This window comes from Oncorhynchus mykiss, chromosome 25 (assembly GCF_013265735.2).
Source record: "Oncorhynchus mykiss isolate Arlee chromosome 25, USDA_OmykA_1.1, whole genome shotgun sequence".
NCBI lineage: Eukaryota > Metazoa > Chordata > Actinopteri > Salmoniformes > Salmonidae > Oncorhynchus > Oncorhynchus mykiss.
The window spans coordinates 29985617-30007360 of record NC_048589.1 but is presented as its reverse complement, the minus strand read 5'-3'; the positions used below and the strand labels follow the sequence as shown (position 1 = coordinate 30007360).

General features: G+C 42.5%; 1 pseudogene; it reads left to right on the top strand.

Annotated features, from left to right (window-relative positions):
- The first annotated feature begins 10681 nt into the window (after positions 1 to 10681).
- Positions 10682 to 13604, top strand: LOC110504221 (annotated as a pseudogene).
- Positions 13605 to 21744: the final 8140 nt, after the last annotated feature.

Here is a 21744-nt window from a genome sequence, read left to right as displayed (position 1 = left end):
TGATACATCCTGCTCTCACCCACTCTCTCTCTCTCCAGTAACTTTTCCATTAGGGCTCAAAGCAGGGGCGCGACGCTCGTGCATGGTTGCTATGTAATTGTGTGAATTAATCATGTCTGGAAATAGTATTCGCTAATGCCTGAACATTTGGTGGCTTATTTTTGTGATAGTGATTAGAGACCAGTGATTAGGGATCATGTCCACGAGATGGCACATTGTCAACCAGAATAAACATCTACTTAGAGAATGTAATAACCTACATTGTTCAATCGTACATAAGGTTGGACCATCTAGTTTTGCAAATACAGGAGGCTACTGACAGATCTTTGTGGTTACTTGTAGTGTGGAGCCAAACCAAGTTAGTACATGGTTATAGCAAGTTTATTACAGGGATATGCACATCTGAAAGAAGCCATCTGAAGAATTTCAGTAACATTCATGTGAATTACAATAATATTCCATGAGGGTTTTATATGACAGACAAACCTAGTTTTTTATTCAAAATAGTGTACAGCTCTCTGGAGAAATTCAACTGCAGGTTTTTAATACTACACAATATGCTGCTCACCCTAAGGCCTTTACTTCCAATGCTCCGCTAGTGGATTCTAGGCACATTTGCAAAACCTTGTTTGTTAAGCTCTTGCTTTTATCTTGACTTAGAGGGAAGGGGGAATCCCTACAGCTTGTCTCTCACTCAACCATAGTCTACACTTCTACACATTTTTTACACTGTTCTATACACATTAGTGTCTTCTGTTGATGATTAATTTGTCATTGAAGTGGAAATTCATTGTAGAATACATTCCAACCTGATTTGGTTCTATCCAGGAGGTACAGTTAATTTCAACCTGATTTGGTTTTATCCAGGAGGTACAGTTAATTTCAACCTGATTTGGTTCTATCCAGGAGGTACAGTTCATTTCAACCTGATTTGGTTTTATCCAGGAGGTACAGTTAATTTCAACCTGATTTGGTTCTATCCAGGAGGTACAGTTAATTTCAACCTGATTTGGTTCTATCCAGGAGGTACAGTTAATTTCAACCTGATTTGGTTTTATCCAGGAGGTACAGTTAATTTCAACCTGATTTGGTTCTATCCAGGAGGTACAGTTAATTTCAACCTGATTTGGTTCTATCCAGGAGGTACAGTTCATTTCAACCTGATTTGGTTCTATCCAGGAGGTACATTTAATTTCAACCTGATTTTGTTTTATCCAGGAGGTACAGTTCATTTCAACCTGATTTGGTTTTATCCATTAAGATTGACAGAGCCCTAGTAGATAAACTATGCATATGCAATGATGGTACATGATGATGTTCAACTTACATGTTGTAATGTGCATGTAAAATATCTACCTTTTCTACATTGAGTTGGAAATCCAGACATCGCTGTGCTGTTTTATTGTTAGTCATCATAATGCAATCAGTGAAGCTGAGAGTCCAAGCTCCATTGTCTGGGTCTGTTTTGGGCTCAACTGTCCCTCTTCAATTGTTGCGACATTAAACACCAGGGACGAGCTGGAAGGCTCAGGGAGCTTTGTCCAATTGTTTGTGTCACTTAATTGTTCATATTTTCATGTTATCCTTCAAACTAAAATCGTGTTTTTAATAGTTCTATGCACTGTTGTTTTGATGATGGCACACTGAAACAGAGTGTAAATATTCTAGTGAGAGTGGGCATTCTCTCCCAACCAACGCTGAATGTGGAGAGAAAGTGGGAGTTGTTTCACACAGGATCCCAGTGTTCTGGGTTGGCATCTATAAATATGAACATGAACAAGGCATTGGAATCAGAGCCTTAGTTTTATTTTACATTTTTTATTGAACCTTTATTTAACTAGTTAGTTACAAACTTAACAGACTCAGAGCCAAAAGGCTCATTGCCTCTCTCTCTCTCTTTCTCTCTCTCGCTTTCTCTCTCTCTCTCTTTCTCTCTCTCTCTCTTTATTTTTTTCTCTCTCTCTATTTTGTTCTTTCTCAGTGCTTTGCAGCTTACATGTCAAAGGTCAATCAATATAACTTTCGCACAGTGTCATCAGTGTCATTGTTGTCACAAGTGATGCAGTAAAAAGAGGAGGAGGAAACGTATTTATTAGCCAATGGTTTCATTCAAATCAGTTCCAAGAGCAGACTATGTGTGAAGTTGCCATGCCATGCAAGTGTGAAGCTTGTGATGGAACAAGAACAACCTGTAAATAGATGTGATGATTCCTAGCAACAGGCAGTAAGTAGTGTGTTCTCATCTGATGTAAGTGTTGGTTGAGAATCTCAACTATTGGTCCTTACACCCTCCTTGTCCTCAGAACAATAAGGTAATTAATTGCCTTCTCTTTCAACTACCCTGCACGATCAGTATAGTCTGAGTCTACCGCCGCCCTGACTCAGGGGTGTGAATACTTATGTAAATAGATATTTCTGTATTTCATTTTCAATACATTTGCAAAAGATTCTAAAAACATGTTTTCACTTTGACATTATAGGGTATTGTGTGTAAATGTTTGAGAGAAAAATATATATTTAATCCATTCTGTACAGGAGAAAACTCACAACATCCACATGGTTCTGTCATTGTCAGCAACAGGTCTTAGTCTGCATTATAAAACATATGTTTTTATAGGTTTGAAACAGATGACAAATTAGTTAGGAAAATAAAAAGGGCCTCAATGAAAACAACTCACAACAACCCTTTGATGTTCAGTTGTGCTTAAGGCTTCATTTGTATTATGTGGCGGGGAGGGGGGTGGCACTAAGGGCTGTAGCTACTACCAGCTTCAAGTCTGTCTGTGTTAGTGAGTGTTTGTGTTCAATTCACAACAATGGTGTCTTCATGCTCTCTGTCTGCAGGTTAAGGTGTCGGTGAGACTTCACTATCAATTGGACCCTTGATCACCTGAGAGAAATCGTATGTCGCCTCCATTTAACCTCAGTCTGCCCTGCTTGTGTAGATTGCAAACAGGGAGGTAGCTGCTTGTAGCCACCAAGCCACCTGTCACATCCATGTATTTATATGTCCTTTTAGCTAACAGGTGGACGGAAACAAGACTAAAAAGTTTTTTTCTGTGCATTAGCCAGGAAGGCCACAGCATGTGAATAGAAAGCAGTGTTCAGCCGAGGAAACAGTCTCACAGTGGAAACAAAGCTTGATTAATCCCTGTAGCTTTGTGTTGTGGTGATGCTGATTTCTAATGGTCAATGTTCTGATCTATAACTATTATCTCCTTAAGTTTCAAAAGGCTATAGCTTCCTGTGAGAGATGGGGGGCATTTATTGTAACATCCAACACAGCACTTATGGTGCATTAGTATTTTGGCTGAAACATAACATACTGTAGGCCTTAGACAAGGAACTCCTAGAATAACCACCACCATCATATCTGTCTTAGATATGTAAGGTCCATCTGTCTCAAGAATAGGCCTTAAAACATTGCAGAACACTTCATACTATATTGACTGCCTTCTTGCTATCGCTATTGAAACTACAGTGACTATGTGGGTAAATGATTAATCTGAAGATAGTGATGTCATTTACGGCAAGTGTGTGCTATATCTCTTTAACTATGGGCTTGAAAGGTTGTCAAACAAACAATCACAAATACAATTCCCCTCAAATCGATGTACAGTGTATCATCACCTCTACGTTTTGGGAAAAATAAAGGCATATTGGATTTCTTTTTTTGCTTGGATCAAGTCCTGGTACAGAAGCGAATGTTCTTGAGAGCTGATGGTGAAGTTGCTACATATTTCTATAGCAGCCTAAGCTTAATTTTTAATGGAACCCTGAGGTCGAGGCAACATTAGTGTTCTCCTCCATTTCATCCATCCCCACCACTGGCCCATGCCTCAGACACACGTCCTTCAGCAGCAGACACAGAGAGCAAGGTAAAGACGTTGATGCGCCCAGACCAAGTCTCACACACCACCCAGCCATGCCCATTGACACAACGTTCCTATAATGGACTTAGCCCCTCAGACCACATCAATTTTAATGCCTCCTCAGCACCCACTGAAATGGGGGTCCCCATTCTAAGAATGACATTTCTATGGGCATGCCCGCCCAGACATCAAAAACCCAGCTGCAGGCCAATACCCCAGCTTTCTTCTGTCTGTCTCTCTAGGGCTGTTTTCCTAAAAAAAGTCACATCCACTTTCTGTTTTGTTTCCTTGCCACAATACTAATGACTATTGCAATACTGGTATGGTCCCGGCTCTACACAGTACCCCTGCTTCATCTAAAATCTCCTTCTCCACAATCATGAATTATTCACCTCCCCAACCCTCAAATCTCTCTCTTTATCTCCTCAGATCTACAGTCTCCTGCCAGTTGTGTTTGAGAGTCCCTCTACATCCCTCTACATCTTTGGTCTCTTGTTTACTCTGGAGCTGCAGGGGAAGAGGTGAGCCCTAATAAGCTCCAAACCAGGCTTGACACTGAAATAAAGAACTCCAAACTGAAACAACTGAATCAAATCTGACTCAAAGGAGAATAAAAAATGTGTATCCTGATACCAAAGAAAGCAGTATTTGTATTTCCAATGTGTATCTGACACTGCTGTGTCCTAGGCCTAGGATATCATCCAATTTACATGGATGGTTTCCCCTGTTGTGCACTGAACAGAGATCCTAGGCTCTGAAAGCAAGTCGTTTTTCAGCTCTGCTAGCAGTGTGTTGAGTCTGCATGTCGTTTTTCATCTCTGTTAGCAGTGTGTTGAGTCTGCATGTCGTTTTTCATCTCTGTTAGCAGTGTGTTGAGTCTGCATGTCGTTTTTCAGCTCTGTTAGCAGTGTGTTGAGTCTGCATGTCATTTTTCAGCTCTGTTAGCAGTGTGTTGAGTCTGCATGTCGTTTTTCATCTCTGTTAGCAGTGTGTTGAGTCTGCATGTCGTTTTTCAGCTCTGTTAGCAGTGTGTTGAGTCTGCATGTCGTTTTTCATCTCTGTTAGCAGTGTGTTGAGTCTGCATGTCGTTTTCCTCTCTGTTAGCAGTGTGTTGAGTCTGCATGTCGTTTTTCCACTCTGTTAGCAGTGTTGAGTCTGCATGTCGTTTCTCAGCTCTGTTAGCAGTGTGTTGGGTCTGCATGTTGTTTTCAGCTCTGTTAGCAGTGTGTTGAGTCTACATGTCGTTTTCAGCTCTGTTAGCAGTGTGTTGAGTCTGCATGTCGTTTTTCATCTCTGTTAGCAGTGTGTTGAGTCTGCATGTCGTTTTCATCTCTGTTAGCAGTGTGTTGAGTCTGCATGTCGTTTTTCATCTCTGTTAGCAGTGTGTTGAGTCTGCATGTCGTTTTTCTACACTGTTAGCAGTGTGTTGAGTCTGCATGTCGTTTTTCCACACTGTTAGCAGTGTGTTGAGTCTGCATGTCGTTTTTCATCTCTGTTAGCAGTGTGTTGAGTCTGCATGTCGTTTTTCAGCTCTGTTAGCATTGTGTTGAGTCTGCATGTCGTTTTTCCACTCTGTTAGCAGTGTGTTGAGTCTGCATGTCGTTTTTCAGCTCTGTTAGCAACGTTGAGTCTGCAAAGTTCTAGAGCTCTCAGCAGTAAGCAGAGAGCAGAACAGGAAGACAGATGACTGGGGTGTGTGGGGGCGCTGCTGCAGTCCCCCCTCCGCCTCCTTCCACCCTACCTCCCCCACCCCTTCACTCCTGTTCTGAGCCAACACATGCCCTCCCAGTGACACAGCACAATTGCAACCAGCTGCTGCTGTTTACCCAGAGCCTTGCCGTAGCTGCATTGGCATGGCAATGGATCAACGCTAGGGCCTGCCAGGCAGGACAGGGACCCCAAGGTCAAGGGAGATGGGGCCATGGATAAGGGGGAAAGGGGGTGATGTGGGGGATAAGGAGTGGGGAGATTGCCTAGAGCTGGAGTGTGAGAGACTTCATCCACCACCACCATGAACACCAACTCCATCCTACCCTGCAGCTAAGCTTTATTTAATTGGGATGATGAGGTCTGGAGATTGTTTTATCATGATATGAATCTGTCTGATAATAAGTTCAAAGACAAGTTTTTTTTTAGGTCACGGCATACAGCAATAGCAGGGCTCTGTATTTTGAATGGCAGGTTTAGTAACTGATTTTAGAAAGTGAAAGTATCCCTGCCTGCAGAGTGCAAAAAAATCGCAGATGTTTTTTTTTGTTTTTTTTCGTCTCTGAAAATCCATTCTTCTCTAATTTTGGAATGCAGGATGTGGCTTATACAACAATAGAGAGTTATAGTTAATTTAGTTGCTGACAGAAGCAGAGTGAACTGTTGGAATGACACCCAACTGAAATCATGGGTATATTTAACGGAAAATACAAACCATCTTTTCAATCGGACTAACCATAGTGTAAAAATATATTTTTAAAAGTATAGCGCTCAAAGAAAAAAAATGACTTAACATAACCTCAATCAATAAAATATTTATGTCTCGTGTAGAATTGATGTTTTCACTTAGGATGATTTACAGCAATAAATATACAGTATACAGTATGAAGACTTTTTACATCTTAAATATTTGAGCACTTTAATTGAGTGCATAGCATGTTATGAGTTATGAGGTTATGGCGTTTTAAAACTCTTTAGACACACACATATTCATTTTATTTTCCTTACTGTCACGACTTCCGCCGAAGTCGGTCCCTCTCCTTGTTCGAGCGGCGTTCGGCGGTCGACGTCACAGGCCTTCTAGCCATCACCGATCCACTTTTAATTTTCTGTTTGTTTTGTCTTTGTTTTCTACACACCTGGTTTCAATTCCCCCATTACACGTTCATTCTTTAACCCTCTGGTTTCCCCCATGTTTGTGTGCGTGTTTGTTTTATTGTAAGGCTGTATCTGAGGGCTGGTATTATTGTTGCCGGGTTTTGTTGTTACGCCCGTTTATTTTGTGGTATCGGTATTTTTCCAGCACCATAGTATTGTGTTTATACTGGTGTTTTTATTGAATTAAATACCTTGTCCACGCATCTCAGCTCTCCTGTGCCTGACTCCTTTCACCAGTTACCCACAGCCTTGAGACTTACACTTCATAAGATTACAATTGAGAATCTGTGTACAGACATAAATTCCCCAAATCCCCCCCCCCCCATGCTTTCCCAATTTCATTATAGATTTTTCTTCAGGAAGCACCGTAGTTCATTCCTTTGTATCATGGTATGTTTATTGCAGTAAAGACTGAGGATACGTCCCAAATGACACACTCTTCCCCCTATTGAGTGCACTACCTTTGACCGAAGCCGTAAATGCCCTGGTCAAAAATAGTGCACTAAAAAGGGAATAGCTTGCAGACTGAGACAGAGAGAAATCCCCAACCTAGAGAGGGAGATCATTTAAGTAAGCTGACCTATGTTTAACTATGCTGTTGTGTTTGTATGGGAATACCTTGCTTCTCTCTGCCTAGAAAAGCACCACATGTCTGGGCAAGAGCCACTGGCAGCTGCCCATAGGGAAGAGTGCCAGTCACTAAGGAGTCACTCAGTACTGAATCAAATACTCACTGAATGGATTTCTCCCACTCTCTCACTCCCACAAATACACACACACACACACACTCTATATGTCAGAGAAAGAAATCTGGAGGAAGAACTTGGCAAACGAGGCCATCCTCTACACGTTTCATCTGTAAAGCATCCAACCTGTCCGGTGTCTGTAAAAGCCACACCAATAATTACTGTACACAGGAGTCATCATTTTGGACCCTTTGGCATTTTCCTCCTCAGTGCTGGCGTTGTCAGGTGTGACTGTGTAGCCTTGAGCTAGCAGGTCTGCCTTGCAGTATCTCCCTCATTTCATCTCATTTGTTACAGCCACCTTTCATCTTTCTCTAAGTCTCACTTCTCCATCTTCGCTTTACACCATTCCCCTTTCAGGAAGACATCTAGACTTACTGGAGGGAGAGTTTTATTTTTAGAGGAACTTGTGCTTTTCTGATGGACACAAAGCAAATGATATACTGCCGTATTTAGTTATTAATTATATGGTTGTTGTAATGATATTTTGGGGATCAACTAGCATTATACCGAAAGTTGACCTAAAGTCAATGGACGTTGGTTTGTACAGTGAAGACAGTGTGTTCGGAAAGTGTTCCGACTCCTTGACTTTTTCCACATTTTGCTCATTTTATTCTAAAATAGATTTGTTTTTAAATGTTCACTCATCAATCTACACAAAATACCCTAAAATGACAAAGCAAAAACACATTTGTAGAAATGTTTGCAAACGTATAAAAAATAATAACTGAAACATCACATTCACATAAGTATTCAGACCCTTTGCTATGAGACTCGAAATTGAGCTCAGGTGCATCTTGTTTCCATTGATCATTCTTGAGATGTTTCTACAACTTGATTGGAGTCCACCTGTGGTAAATTCAATTGATTGGACATGATTTCGAAAAGCACACACCTGTCTTTATAAGGTTCCACAGTTGACAATGTATGTCAGAGCCAAGAACCCGATGATCACTCTGAAATAGCTCCAGAGTTCCTCTGTGGAGATGGGAGAACCTTTCAGAAGGACAACCATCTCTGCAGCACTCCACCAATATTTTAATTTATTTAACCTTTATTTAATTAGGCACATTTTTTAAATACATTTTAGAATAAGGGTGTAACATAACAAAATGTTGAAAAAGTCAAGGGATCTGAATTATTTCTGAATGCATTGAATATATGGGATTAAAGACAATATCATGCTGATCAGTGTCCCTAAAAATAAAGGTCAAGTTGAGGTGAAATAAGTGCACAGAACTGAAAACAAGACTTGAATGGAAATAAATTGACCACAATACTGTTCAGTTCTTTAAACAGAACCACAAATAGATGGCTGCACTAGTGAGCCTTCCTCTTTAATGGGGACCATCTAAGCAGAAGTGCATCCTATCAACAACCAGTCTCAACCCCAGCCAGTGTCTCCAAACACAGGACAGGCCTCAGCAGTGGTGTAAAGTACTTAACAAAAAATACTTTAAAGTACTACTTATTAATACTGTATAAGACATTTGAAATGATTAATACTTTAACTTTTGATACTTAAGTATATTCTAGCAATTACATTTACTTTTTAAACTTAAGCATATTTAAAACCAAATACTTTAAAACTTTTACTCAAGTAGTATTTTACTAGGTTAAATGCACTTTTACTTGTCATTTTGTCATCAAGAACTAGTCTGAAGGGGTTTGGTAGGACCTCTCAGGCTGCGTTCACAGGCAGCCCAATTCTGATAAAAAAATTCACCAATTACATCAGAGCTTTTTCAGAGTTGATCTGATTGGTCAAAAGACCAATTAGTGAAACAAACATCAGAATTGGGCTGCCTATATAAACACAGTCATACTTTGTTCCTAAAATATAGAACAGCATGCAAATGAATAACCACAGCTACACAGGAAAAGCAGTAAATGTTCAATGCTCATTGACCTGATAAGACACTGAGCTGTCTGGCTTGGCTTTCCTGGTGGCTGGTTTGGTTGAAAGTGAAACAGCTGCTGTAGTTAGATGAGTCTAGGGAGTGACAGAAATATGCGGGAAGTAGTCCTGTTGACGCATGTCACAGAGTGCTCATCCCACTCAGGCTGAGGAAATAAATATCACCAACCTGGACTCATGGGTAGACATAACATAGTAAATGTAAATCCGAGAAAGTCCAATTAGTTTGATATGTTACGATTTGTATGGTATGTATTAATTTGTGGATGTCCATAATCCATTTAGTATATTTAACAAATTGTAAATTCGTATATGTTACGAATTGCAATTAGTACAATATGTTGTTCCGAAAACCAATTCCTGCGACATTTTTGAAATTTGCAAAACGGGATATGTTATGAATTTCTATTTGTTGTCGCTAACGTTAGCTAAGTGGCTACGGTTAGCTAGGCTAGGGGTAGCTAACATGCAAATTACTTGCAAAGTAGCTAAACAGTAGTAAGTAGTTGCAAAGTTGCTAATTAGGAAAATGCTGAAGTCGTCCATGATGAGATTCGAACATGCAATCTTTGGGTTGCTAGATGTTCACGTTATACGCCTGACCAGCCACCCTACTTTAGTTTTTGTCTTAAGTAACCTTCTGTCATATGTAACCATACCATATGTAATATATCATACTAGTTTGAGTGTACCAGATTTACATTCAATATGTTACATCTAGTCTATGAGACCAGGCTGATACGACTGGTGGTTGGGGATGTTTGATTGGATATGCAGTGCCACCAGGTGTTTATAGAGAGTAACTGCAACTCTTATTAGGCTTCCAAGTCAAGTGGGCAATAGTAGGTTGTTTATTTTCATCTCTGACTTAGTAACATGTTGCATTTCATGAAGATGGAAGATTGTTTAAATATTATTTAAAAAAAGAAAAGCACAACTCACCAGACATCAAGTAAAAATAACAACAAACAACCAAAGCATTCCTTTATTTATTTTCACCTTATGCTTTAGGACAAAATAACAACCAATGAGTTTACTGTGGACTGTACATTGTGGTCTCAAGGCTTAAATTAAACTTGTTGTATTTGAACAGACTGAACACAATCTATATATTGAATACTCACCGGTTTGAAGAGACAGATTGAAACTGAACATAATGTTATCACTGTCACAACAATGAAAGTCCAATATACTGTACATCATTCAATAGAGTAAGTATGTAATATATACACATGTAACCAGATCAGATAACATGGATTTCTGCAGACTCTGCGGCAACAATGGGGGATAAGGAGAAGTGCAGTGTTCTGGTCTATTTTCTGTAGATTACTAGTTGTCCTACACAGTAGAAGACTAGATGTCCAGTTGTCCTACACAGTAGCTGGCAGTCACTCAACCAGAGAGTTCTTCTAGACGCTGGACCACGGCAGTCGTCACTTTTCTTTTTGCCTCAGCCGAACACCATAGGCAGATACGGTGCCTTGCGAAAGTATTCGGCCCCCTTGAACTTCGCGCAGAGAGCATCATGAAGAACAAGGAACACACCAGGCAGGTCCGAGATACTGTTGTGAAGAAGTTTAAAGCCAGATTTGGATACAAAAATATTTCCCAAGCTTTAAACATCCCAAGGAGCACTGTGCAAGCGATAATATTGAAATGGAAGGAGTATCAGACCACTGCAAATCTACCAAGACCTGGCCGTCCCTCTAAACTTTCAGCTCATACAAGGAGAAGACTGATCAGAGATGCAGCCAAGAGGCCCATGATCACTCTGGATGAACTGCAGAGATCTACAGCTGAGGTGGGAGACTCTGTCCATAGGACAACAATCAGTCGTATATTGCACAAATCTGGCCTTTATGGAAGAGTGGCAAGAAGAAAGCCATTTCTTAAAGATATCCATAAGTGTCGTTTAAAGTTTGCCACAAGCCACCTGGGAGACACACCAAACATGTGGAAGAAGGTGCTCTGGTCAGATGAAACCAAAATTGAACCTTTTGGCAACAATGCAAAACGTTATGTTTGGCGTAAAAGCAACACAGCTCATCACCCTGAACACACCATCCCCACTGTCAAATATGGTGGTGGCAGCATCATGGTTTGGGCCTGCTTTTCTTCAGCAGGGACAGGGAAGATGGTTAAAATTGATGGGAAGATGGATGGAGCCAAATACAGGACCATTCTAGAAGAAAACCTGATGGAGTCTGCAAAAGACCTGAGATTGGGACGGAGATTTGTCTTCCAACAAGACAATGATCCAAAACATAAAGCAAAATCTACAATGGAATTGTTCAAAAATAAACATATCCAGGTGTTAGAATGGCCAAGTCAAAGTCCAGACCTGAATCCAGTCGAGAATCTGTGGAAAGAACTGAAAACTGCTGTTCACAAATGCTCTCCATCCAACCTCACTGAGCTCGAGCTGTTTTGCAAGGAGGAATGGGAAAAAATGTCAGTCTCTCAATGTGCAAAACTGATAGAGACATACCCCAAGCGACTTACAGCTGTAATCGCAGCAAAAGGTGGCGCTACAAAGTATTAACTTAAGGGGGCTGAATAATTTTGCACGCCCAATTTCAGTTTTTGATTTGTTAAAAAAGTTTGAAATATCCAATAAATGTCGTTCCACTTCATGATTGTGTCCCACTTGTTGTTGATTCTTCACAAAAAAAATACAGTTTTATATCTTTATGTTTGAAGCCTGAAATGTGGCAAAAGGTCGCAAAGTTCAAGGGGGCCGAATACTTTCGCAAGGCACTGTATCTTGTCTCATCGCTACAACTCCCATACTGGCTCGGGATAGAGCTGCCTCTCGGGCTGCCTCTTGGGGCTTCCTCTCGGGTTTCCTTGCTAGCTGCGTACCTTCATATCGTCGTTGTTCCTCTATTCTCCGGTATTTTTCCTCGTAGTATCGCCGTTCCGCTTTCGCTGCCTCTAACTCCTCCTTAGGACGGCGATACTCCCCCGGCTGTGTCCAGGGTCCTGCTCCATCTAATATCTCCTCCCAGGTCCATCTCCCCATTAAGCACTGTTCCTCCTTTTCATGCTGCTTGGTTCTTGTTTGGTGGGTTATTCTGTCACGTTCGTTATAACGAGGAGACCAAGGCGCAGCGTGATAAGAATACATTCTTCTTTAATAAACAAAGAACACTAAACAAACTAACAAAACGACCGTGACGCTAATTACAACAAGTGCTGACATGCAACTACACATAGACAATAACCCACAAAATGGAAAATGGCAACCTAAATAGGATCCTCATTCAGAGACAACAATACACAGCTGCCTCTGATTGGGAACCAATTCAGACCACCATAGACCTACATTTACCTAGATATACCAAAACCCCATATATATACAAAAAACCCTAGACAAGACAAAAACATACCCTGACCTAACCAAAATAATAAAGAAAACAAAGACAACTAAGGTCAGGGCGTGACATAGTGTGACTGAAAAGGCAGGTTCTCCACAAGCAAGATCTGTTCTTCAGCAGTGTCTCTATGCAATGCTTCAAGTCAAACTTGCAGATGATCAATCTGATGCTGAATGGGTGGAGGTACTACTGAATTATGTTCTACTCCTTTTTCAAATGCAAATATGGTCTATACTGAGAATGCATGCTAATAATAATAATTGCACCTTGCCTAAGATAATAATTTGGTGTTTTCATAAGATTTCATGTTTTCAGATTGACAGAGGGATGGTATATATCTGTTTTTTCAAATGTGCTACAGAGGACATTATCCCCAAAATGGGTAGGTGTTCAGCTTGTCCAGTTTTGGACAATACTGCAATAATGCACCTACCTGGGCTTCGCAAGACTGTGAACAGTAAATGTTACTGTTCTTCAATGAATCGTAAAGCAGTATTGCTACTGAGTGGTTATTAATCACTTTGCTATACTATAATCTACAGCGAACACTGTGTGAGGCTGACTCTGGGAAGTATGTGTCAGTGCTGGACTTACCTGGGAGCGTTCTCATCGTGCCTCAGGCTACACTCTCCCAAGGCCAAAGGGAAGGGCATGCAGTACCACAATAACATTGGGAAAGAAGAGGGCCTGCAGCTGTATTCTAACTTTGTCTCCTTCTTTGAGAAGGAACTTGCTTTGTCCAGTAAGAGTAGTGAGATTGCAACCATCATCAAACATGGTGCAGCTGAATACCAACGGACCATGCACACACATGATGGAGTTTTGAAACTTCCAATACTAATTACATTTCACATTGAATGACCAATTGCACTCTTGTCCCCAAAATGGTGGTACTGTATGCGTAGATCTGATGAAAGCTGCCAATAGTTTTTATTATAATTTGTGTGTTTGTATCATGTTCTTTTGTTAAATTATACAAATGTAATATGATAATGAAGTCAAAAGAAAGTCTGAACTCAATTTAAATATTTGTTTTGACATCCTTGTTGCAATTTGTGAATTGGTTTATAAATGGCAACTTGTGACATCTAGTGGGGATTATAAGCACTGCACCAGCAACACAAACATATAAATGCAACATTTACAGTTCACATAAGGAAATCAGTCAATTTAAATGAATTCACTAGGCCCTAATTTATGGATTTCACATGACTGGGAATACATATATGCATCTGTTGGTCACGGATACCTTAAAAAATGGTAAGGGGCATGGATCAGAAAACCAGTCAGTATCTGGTGTGACCACCATTTGCCTCATGCAGTGTGACACATCCCCATTCACATAGAGTTGATCAGGCTGTTGATTGTGGCCTGTGGAATTTTGTCCCACTTCTCTTCAATGGCTGTTGCTAGATATTGGCGGGGACTGGAACAATCTGTCGTACACGTCAATCCAGAGCATCCCAAACATGCTCAATCGATGGTGACATGTCAAATCAAATACACATACACATGGTTAGCTGATGTTAATGAAAGTGTTGCGAAATGCTTTTGCTTCTATTTCTGACCATGCAGTAATATCTAACAAGTAATATAACCTAACAATTTCACAACAACTAACTTTACAAGTGTAAAGGAATGAATACGAATATGTACATAAAAATATATAAATGAGTGATGGCATAACGGCATAGGCAAGATGCAGTAGAAGGTATAGAGTACAGTATATACATATGAGATGAGTAATGTAGGGTAGGAAAACATTATATGAAGTGGCATTGTTTAAAGTGGCTCGTGATACATTACATCAAGGTGGCAAGATGCAGTAGATGGTATAGCGTACCCTATATACATATGAGATGAGTAATGTAGGGTATGTAAACATTATATAAAGTGGCTAGTGATAAATTGATTACATCAATTTTTACATTATTAAAGTGGCTGGAGTTGAGTCAGTATGTTGGCAGCAGCCACTCAATGTTAGTGATGACTGTTTAACAGTCTGATGGCCTTGAGATAGAAGCTGTTTTTCAGTCTCTCGGTCCCCGCTTTGATGCACCTGTACTGACCTCGCCTTCTGGATGATAGGGGGGTGAACATGCAGTGGCTCGGGTGGTTGTTGTCTTTGATTATCTTTTTGGCCTTCCTGTGACATCGGGTGCTGTAGTTGTCCTGGAGGGCAGGTAGTTTGCACCCGGTGATGCGTTGTGCAGACCTCACTACCTTTTGGAGAGCCTTACGGTTGTGGGCGGAGCAGCTGCCGTACCAGGCGGTGATACAGCCCGACAGGATGCTCTCGATTGTGCATCTGTAAAAGTTTGTGAGTGTTTTTGGTGACAAGCCAAATTTCTTCAGCCTCCTGAGGTTGAAGAGGCGCTGCTGCGCCTTCTTCACGACGCTGTCTGTGTGGGTGGACCATTTCAGATGTGTACGCCAAGGAACTTAAAACTCTCCAACCTCTTCACTACTGTCCCGTCAACATAGATAGGGGGCTGCTCCCTCTGCTGTTTCCTGAAGTCCACAATCATCTCCTTTGTTTTGTTGACATTGAATGTGAGGTTATTTTCCTGACACAACACTCCGAGGGCCCTCACCTCCTCCCTGTAGGCCGTCTCATAGTTGTTGGTAATCAAGCCTACCACTGTAGTGTCGTCTGCAAACTTGATGATTGAGTTGGAGGCGTGCATGGCCACGCAGTCGTGGGTGAACAGAGAGTACAGGAGAGGGCTCAGAACGCACCCTTGTGGGGACCCAGTGTTGAGGATCAGCGGGGTGGAGATGTTGTTACCTACCCTCACCACCTGGGGGCGACCCATCAGGAAGTCCAGTACCCAGTTGCACAGGGCAGGGTCGAGACCCAGGGTCTCGAGCTTAATGGCGAGTTTGGAGGGTACTATGGTGTTAAATGCTGAGCTGTAATCGATGAACAGCATTCTCACATAGGTATTCCTCTTGTCCAGATGGGTTAGTGCAGTGTGCAGTGTGGTTGAGATTGCGTCGTCTGTGGACCTATTTGGGCGGTAAGCAAATGGGAGTGGGTCTAGGGTGTCAGGTAGGGAGGAGGTGATATGGTCCTTGACTAGTCTCTCAAAACAATTTAGCGTACACGTCAATCCAGAGCATCCCAAACGTGCTCAATTGATGGTGACATGTCTGGTGAGTATGCAGGCCATGGAAGAACTGGGACGTTTTCATCTTCCATGAATTGTGTACAGATCCTTGCGACAAGGGGTTGTGCATTATCATGCTGAAACATGAAGTGATGGTGGCGGAAGAATGGCACGACTATGTGCCTCAGGAATTTGTCACGGTGTCTCTGTGCAATTGTGTTTGTTGTCCATAGCTAATGCCTGCCCATACCATAACCCCACCGCCACCATGGGGGCACTCGGTTCACAACGTTGACATCTGAAAACTGCTCTCCCACACTGCGCCATACATGCTGTCTGCCATCTGCCCGGTACAGTTGAAATGAGGATTCAACCGTTTACAGCACACTTCTTTAACGTGCCAGTGGCCATCGAAGGTGAGCATTTGCCCACTGAAGTCGGTTACGCCGCCAAACTGCAGTCAGGACAATACCCTGATAAGGACGACGAGCACACAGATGAGCTTCCCTGTGTCGGTTCCTGACAGTTTGTGCAGAAATTCTTCAATTGTGGAAACCCAAAGTTTAATCAGCTGGCTCGTCTCACACCATCCCGCAGGTGAAGAAGCCAGATGTGGAGGTCCTGTGCTGGCGTAGTTACACGTGGTCTGCGATTATGAGGCTGGTTGTGGGTACTGCCTAATATTCTAAAATTACGTTGGAGGAGCCTTATGGTAGAAAAATGTACATTAAATTCTCTGGCAACAGCTCTGGTGGACATTGCTGCAGTCAGCATGCCAATTGCATGTTCCTTTAACTTGAGACATCTGTGGCATTGTGTTGTGTGACAAAACTTCACATTTTACATTTTAGAGTGGACAAAGACACGGTGGTTGGAACCAAAAATCACAAATTTGGACTCATCAGACAAAAGGACAGATTTCCACTGGTCTAATGTCCATTGCTCGTGATTCTTGGCCCAAGCAAGTCTCTTCTTATTATTAATGTCTTTAATAGTGTTTTTTTTTTTTTTCAGAAATTCGAACATGAAGGCCTGATTCACGCAGTCTCCTCTGAACAGTTGATGTTGAGATGTGTCTGTTACTTGAACTCTGTGAAGCATTTATTTGGGCTGCAATCTGAGGTGCAGTTAATTGCCGATTTCTGAGGCTGGTAAACCTAATGAACTTATTCTCTGTAGCAGAGGTAACTCTGGGTCTTCCTTTCCTGTGGCGGTCATCATGAGAGCCAGTTTCATCATTGCGCATGATGGTTTTTGCGACTGCACTTGAAGAAACGTTCAAAATTCTTGAAATTCTCCTTATTGACTGACCTTCATGTCTTAAAGTAATGATGGACTGTTGTTTCTCTTTGCTTATTTGAGCTGTTCTTGCCATAATATGGACTTGGTCTTTTACCAAATAGGACTATCTGAATACCTACCCTACCTTGTCACAACACAACTGATTGGCTCAAACGCATTAAGAAGGAAAGAAATTCCACAAATGAACTTTTAACAAGACACACCTGTTAATTGTTAAATAACACTTGTTAACACCTGTTAAATAATAACGTCCAGTTTCTTCTACTTCTTTGAGACTTGTGCTGTACAGTTTATAACTGTGGCAATGAACACACCCAAATCCAAATGTTTAACACACCGGGTATCTTTTGTCTGGCAGCAAACATTTACTACAGGCTGTGGTGTATCCACTGCCATATCGTCACTGGCATCTCTTGTTTTCTCAACTATTTTAGTCGACTCTGCAAAGGAGATTCAATTGTCCGCTCTTACTTTTGCCACCTCAATTTCCTTCACCCTTACAGGGCACTCCAGGAACTCAGGATCAGGATCCCCACCACAATTGCAAACCATCTTCCTTCTACACACCACTCTTCAGTATACTCTGTTCGTCTGCACACACTTGAAACATTGCTCTTTATCAAAAAACAACAGGACCGACAGACTTTCTTCTTTTTCTCTATTCAGCCAGCGAGTCAGACGCCAGGCACCAAACACACCAGGAATTATCTTCAGGTATTCAACCTGAACATCTGTCTTCACCCCTGAGATGACTCCTTTCCCAGGTTTTCTCCTCCGAAGTAAAAAACACAAAACTTCTGTTGTCCGGATTAGGGCTGTGGTGTTCACAAAATGTCATCAGTATATGATTGTCAAGCAAATAACAAACACATTTAGCATCTCCTGGCTTCCACACATAGCCTACAGGCCACTGATGCAGACCTTTGGAACATCTACATTTTAAAAAGTCTAATAAATCCATTTAGCCTACACCTTCGCAATAAATCCATTATTTTTTTAGACAGGTCTAAAGTAACATGATATGAAGAAAATGTAGTCTATTTCAGAAGATCAGAATAGCATACTCTGAGTTGTCCTTATGTTAGGTCCTGATCTGGCTATGCCAAATGGCTGTGGGCTACACTAGTTCATTTAGCAGACAAGATTTGCTTAGAATTCTATGGCGTTATTTTACATTATTTTATAGTATGAAGAACACAATTGAATAAAGCTGAATAAAATATGATTTTTTTCTCCAAATTATTTGAGGGAGTGCGAGAGAGGCCTGTAATTTTCATCATAGGGACACTTCAACTATGAAAGACAAAATGAGGAAAAAAATCCAGAAAATCACATTGTAGGATTTTTAATGAATTTATTTGCAAATTATGGTAGAAAATAAGTGACTATGACTACAGCACTACAGGTGAGGACACTAGCAGGACATTACTACAGCGCTACAGGTGAGGACACTAGCAGGACATGACTACAACACTACAGGTGAGGACACTAGCAGGACATTACTACAGCACTACAGGTGAGGACACTAGCAGGACAAGACTACTGCACTACAGGTGAGGACACTAGCAGGACATGACTACAGCACTACAGGCTACAGGTGAGGACACTAAGCAGGACATGACTACAGCACTACAGGTGAGGACACTAAGCAGGACATGACTACAGCACTACAGGTTACAGGTGAGGACACTAGCAGGACATTACTACAGCACTACAGGCTACAGGTGAGGACACTAAGCAGGACATGACTAAAGCACTACAGGTGAGAACACTAGCAGGACATTATTACAGCACTACAGCGCTACAGGTGAGGACAGTAGCAGGACATGACTACAGCACTACAGCACAACAGGCGAGGACACTAGCAGGACATGACTACGGCACTACAGATGAAGACACTAGCAGGTCATGACTACAGCACTACAGGCGAGGACACTAGCAGGACATGACTACATCACTACAGGTGAGGACACTAGCAGGACATGACTACAGCACTACAGGCGAGGACACTAGCAGGACATGACTACAGCACTACAGGTGAGGACACTAGCAGGACATGACTACAGCACTACAGGTGAGGACACTAAGCAGGACATGACTACAGCACTACAGGTGAGGACACTAGCAGGACATGACTACAGCACTACAGGTGAGGACACTTAGCAGGACATGACTACAGCACTACAGGTGAGGACACTAAGCAGGACATGACTACAGCACTACAGGTGAGAACACTAGCAGGACATGACTACAGCGCTACAGGTGAGGACACTAGCAGGACATGACTACAACGCTACAGGTGAGGACACTAGCAGGACATGACTACAACACTACAGGTGAGGACACTAGCAGGACATGACTACAACATTACAGGTGAAGACACTAGCAGGACATGACTACAGCACTACAGGTGAGGACACTAGCAGGACATGACTACAGCACTACAGGTGAGGACACTAGCAGGACATGACTACAGCACTACAGGCTACAGGTGAGGACACTAGCAGGACATGACTACAGCACAACAGGTGAGGACACTAGCAGGACATGACTACAGCATTACAGCACTACAGGTGAAGACACTAGCAGGACATGACTACAGCACTACAGCACTACAGGTGAGGACAGTAGCAGGACATGACTACAGCACTACAGGCTACAGGTGAGGACACTAGCAGGACATGACTACAGCACATCAGGTGAGGACACTAGCAGGACATGACTACAGCACTACAGCACTACAGGTGAGGACACTAGCAGGACATGGCTACAGCACTACAGCACTACAGGTGAAGACACTAGCAGGACATTATTACAGCACTACAGCACTACAGGTGAGGACACTAGCAGGACATGACTACATTACTACAGGTGAATACACTAGCAGGACATGACTACAGCACTACAGCACTACAGGTGAGGACACTAGCAGGACATGACTACAGCACTACAGGCTACAGGTGAGGACACTAGCAGGACATGACTACAGCACTACAGGTGAGGACACTAGCAGGACATGACTACAGCATTACAGGTGAGGACACTAGCAGGACATGACCACAGCACTACAGGTGAGGACACTAGCAGGACATGACTACAGCACTACAGGTGAGGACACTAGCAGGACATGACTACAGCACTACAGCACTACAGGTGAGGACACTAGCAGGACATGACTACAACACTACAGTTGAAGACACTAGCAGGACATGACTACAGCACTACAGGTGAGGACACTAGCAGGACATTACTACAGCACTACAGGTGAGGACACTAGCAGGACATGACTACAGCACTACAGGTGAGGACACTAGCAGGACATTACTACAGCACTACAGGTGAGGACACTAGCAGGACATTACTACAGCACTACAGGTGAGGACACTAGCAGGACATGACTACAGCACTACAGGTGAGGACACTAGCAGGACATGACTACAGCACTACAGGCGAGGACACTAGCAGGACATGACTACAGCACTACAGGTGAGGACACTAGCAGGACATGACTACAGCACTACAGGTGAGGACACTAAGCAGGACATGACTACAGCACTACAGCACTACAGGTGAGGACACTAGCAGGACATGACTACAGCACTGCAGCACTACAGGTGAAGACACTAGCAGGACATTATTACAGCACTACAGCACTACAGGTGAGGACACTAGCAGAATATGACTACAGCACTACAGGTGAAGACACTAGCAGGACATGACTACAGCACTACAGCACTACAGGTGAGGACAGTAGCAGGACATGACTACAGCACTACAGACTACAGGTGAGGACACTAGCAGGACATGACTACAGCATTACAGGTGAGGACACTAGCAGGACATGACTACAGCATTACAGGTGAGGACACTAGCAGGACATGACTACAGCACTACAGGTGAGGACACTAGCAGGACATGACTACAGCATTACAGGTGAGGACACTAGCAGGACATGACTACAGCACTACAGGTGAGGACACTAGCAGGACATGACTACAGCACTACAGCACTACAGATGAGGACAATAGCAGGACATGACTACAGCACTACAGCACTACAGGTGAGGACACTAGCAGGACATGACTACAACACTACAGGTGAAGACACCAGCAGGACATGACTACAGCACTACAGGTGAGGACACTAGCAGGACATGACTACAGCACTACAGGTGAGGACACTAGCAGGACATGACTACAACACTACAGGTGAAGACACTAGCAGGACATGACTACAGCACTACAGCACTACAGGTGAGGACACTAGCAGGACATTACTACAGCGCTACAGGTGAGGACACTAGCAGGACATGACTACAGCACTACAGGTGAGGGCACTAGCAGGACATTACTACAGCGCTACAGGTGAGGACACTAGCAGGACATTACTACAGCACTACAGGCTACAGGTCATGTTCTGGGCCTGGTGGAGTTGTCTGTGTCACTGGGTAGATGGTAGATCATGTGGGTCAATGGCAGTTAATGTGGGTAGAGAGTAGTTAATGTCGGTAGATGCTCTGAGTTATTAATCGATGTGTGCCTGTAGTTGGGATGG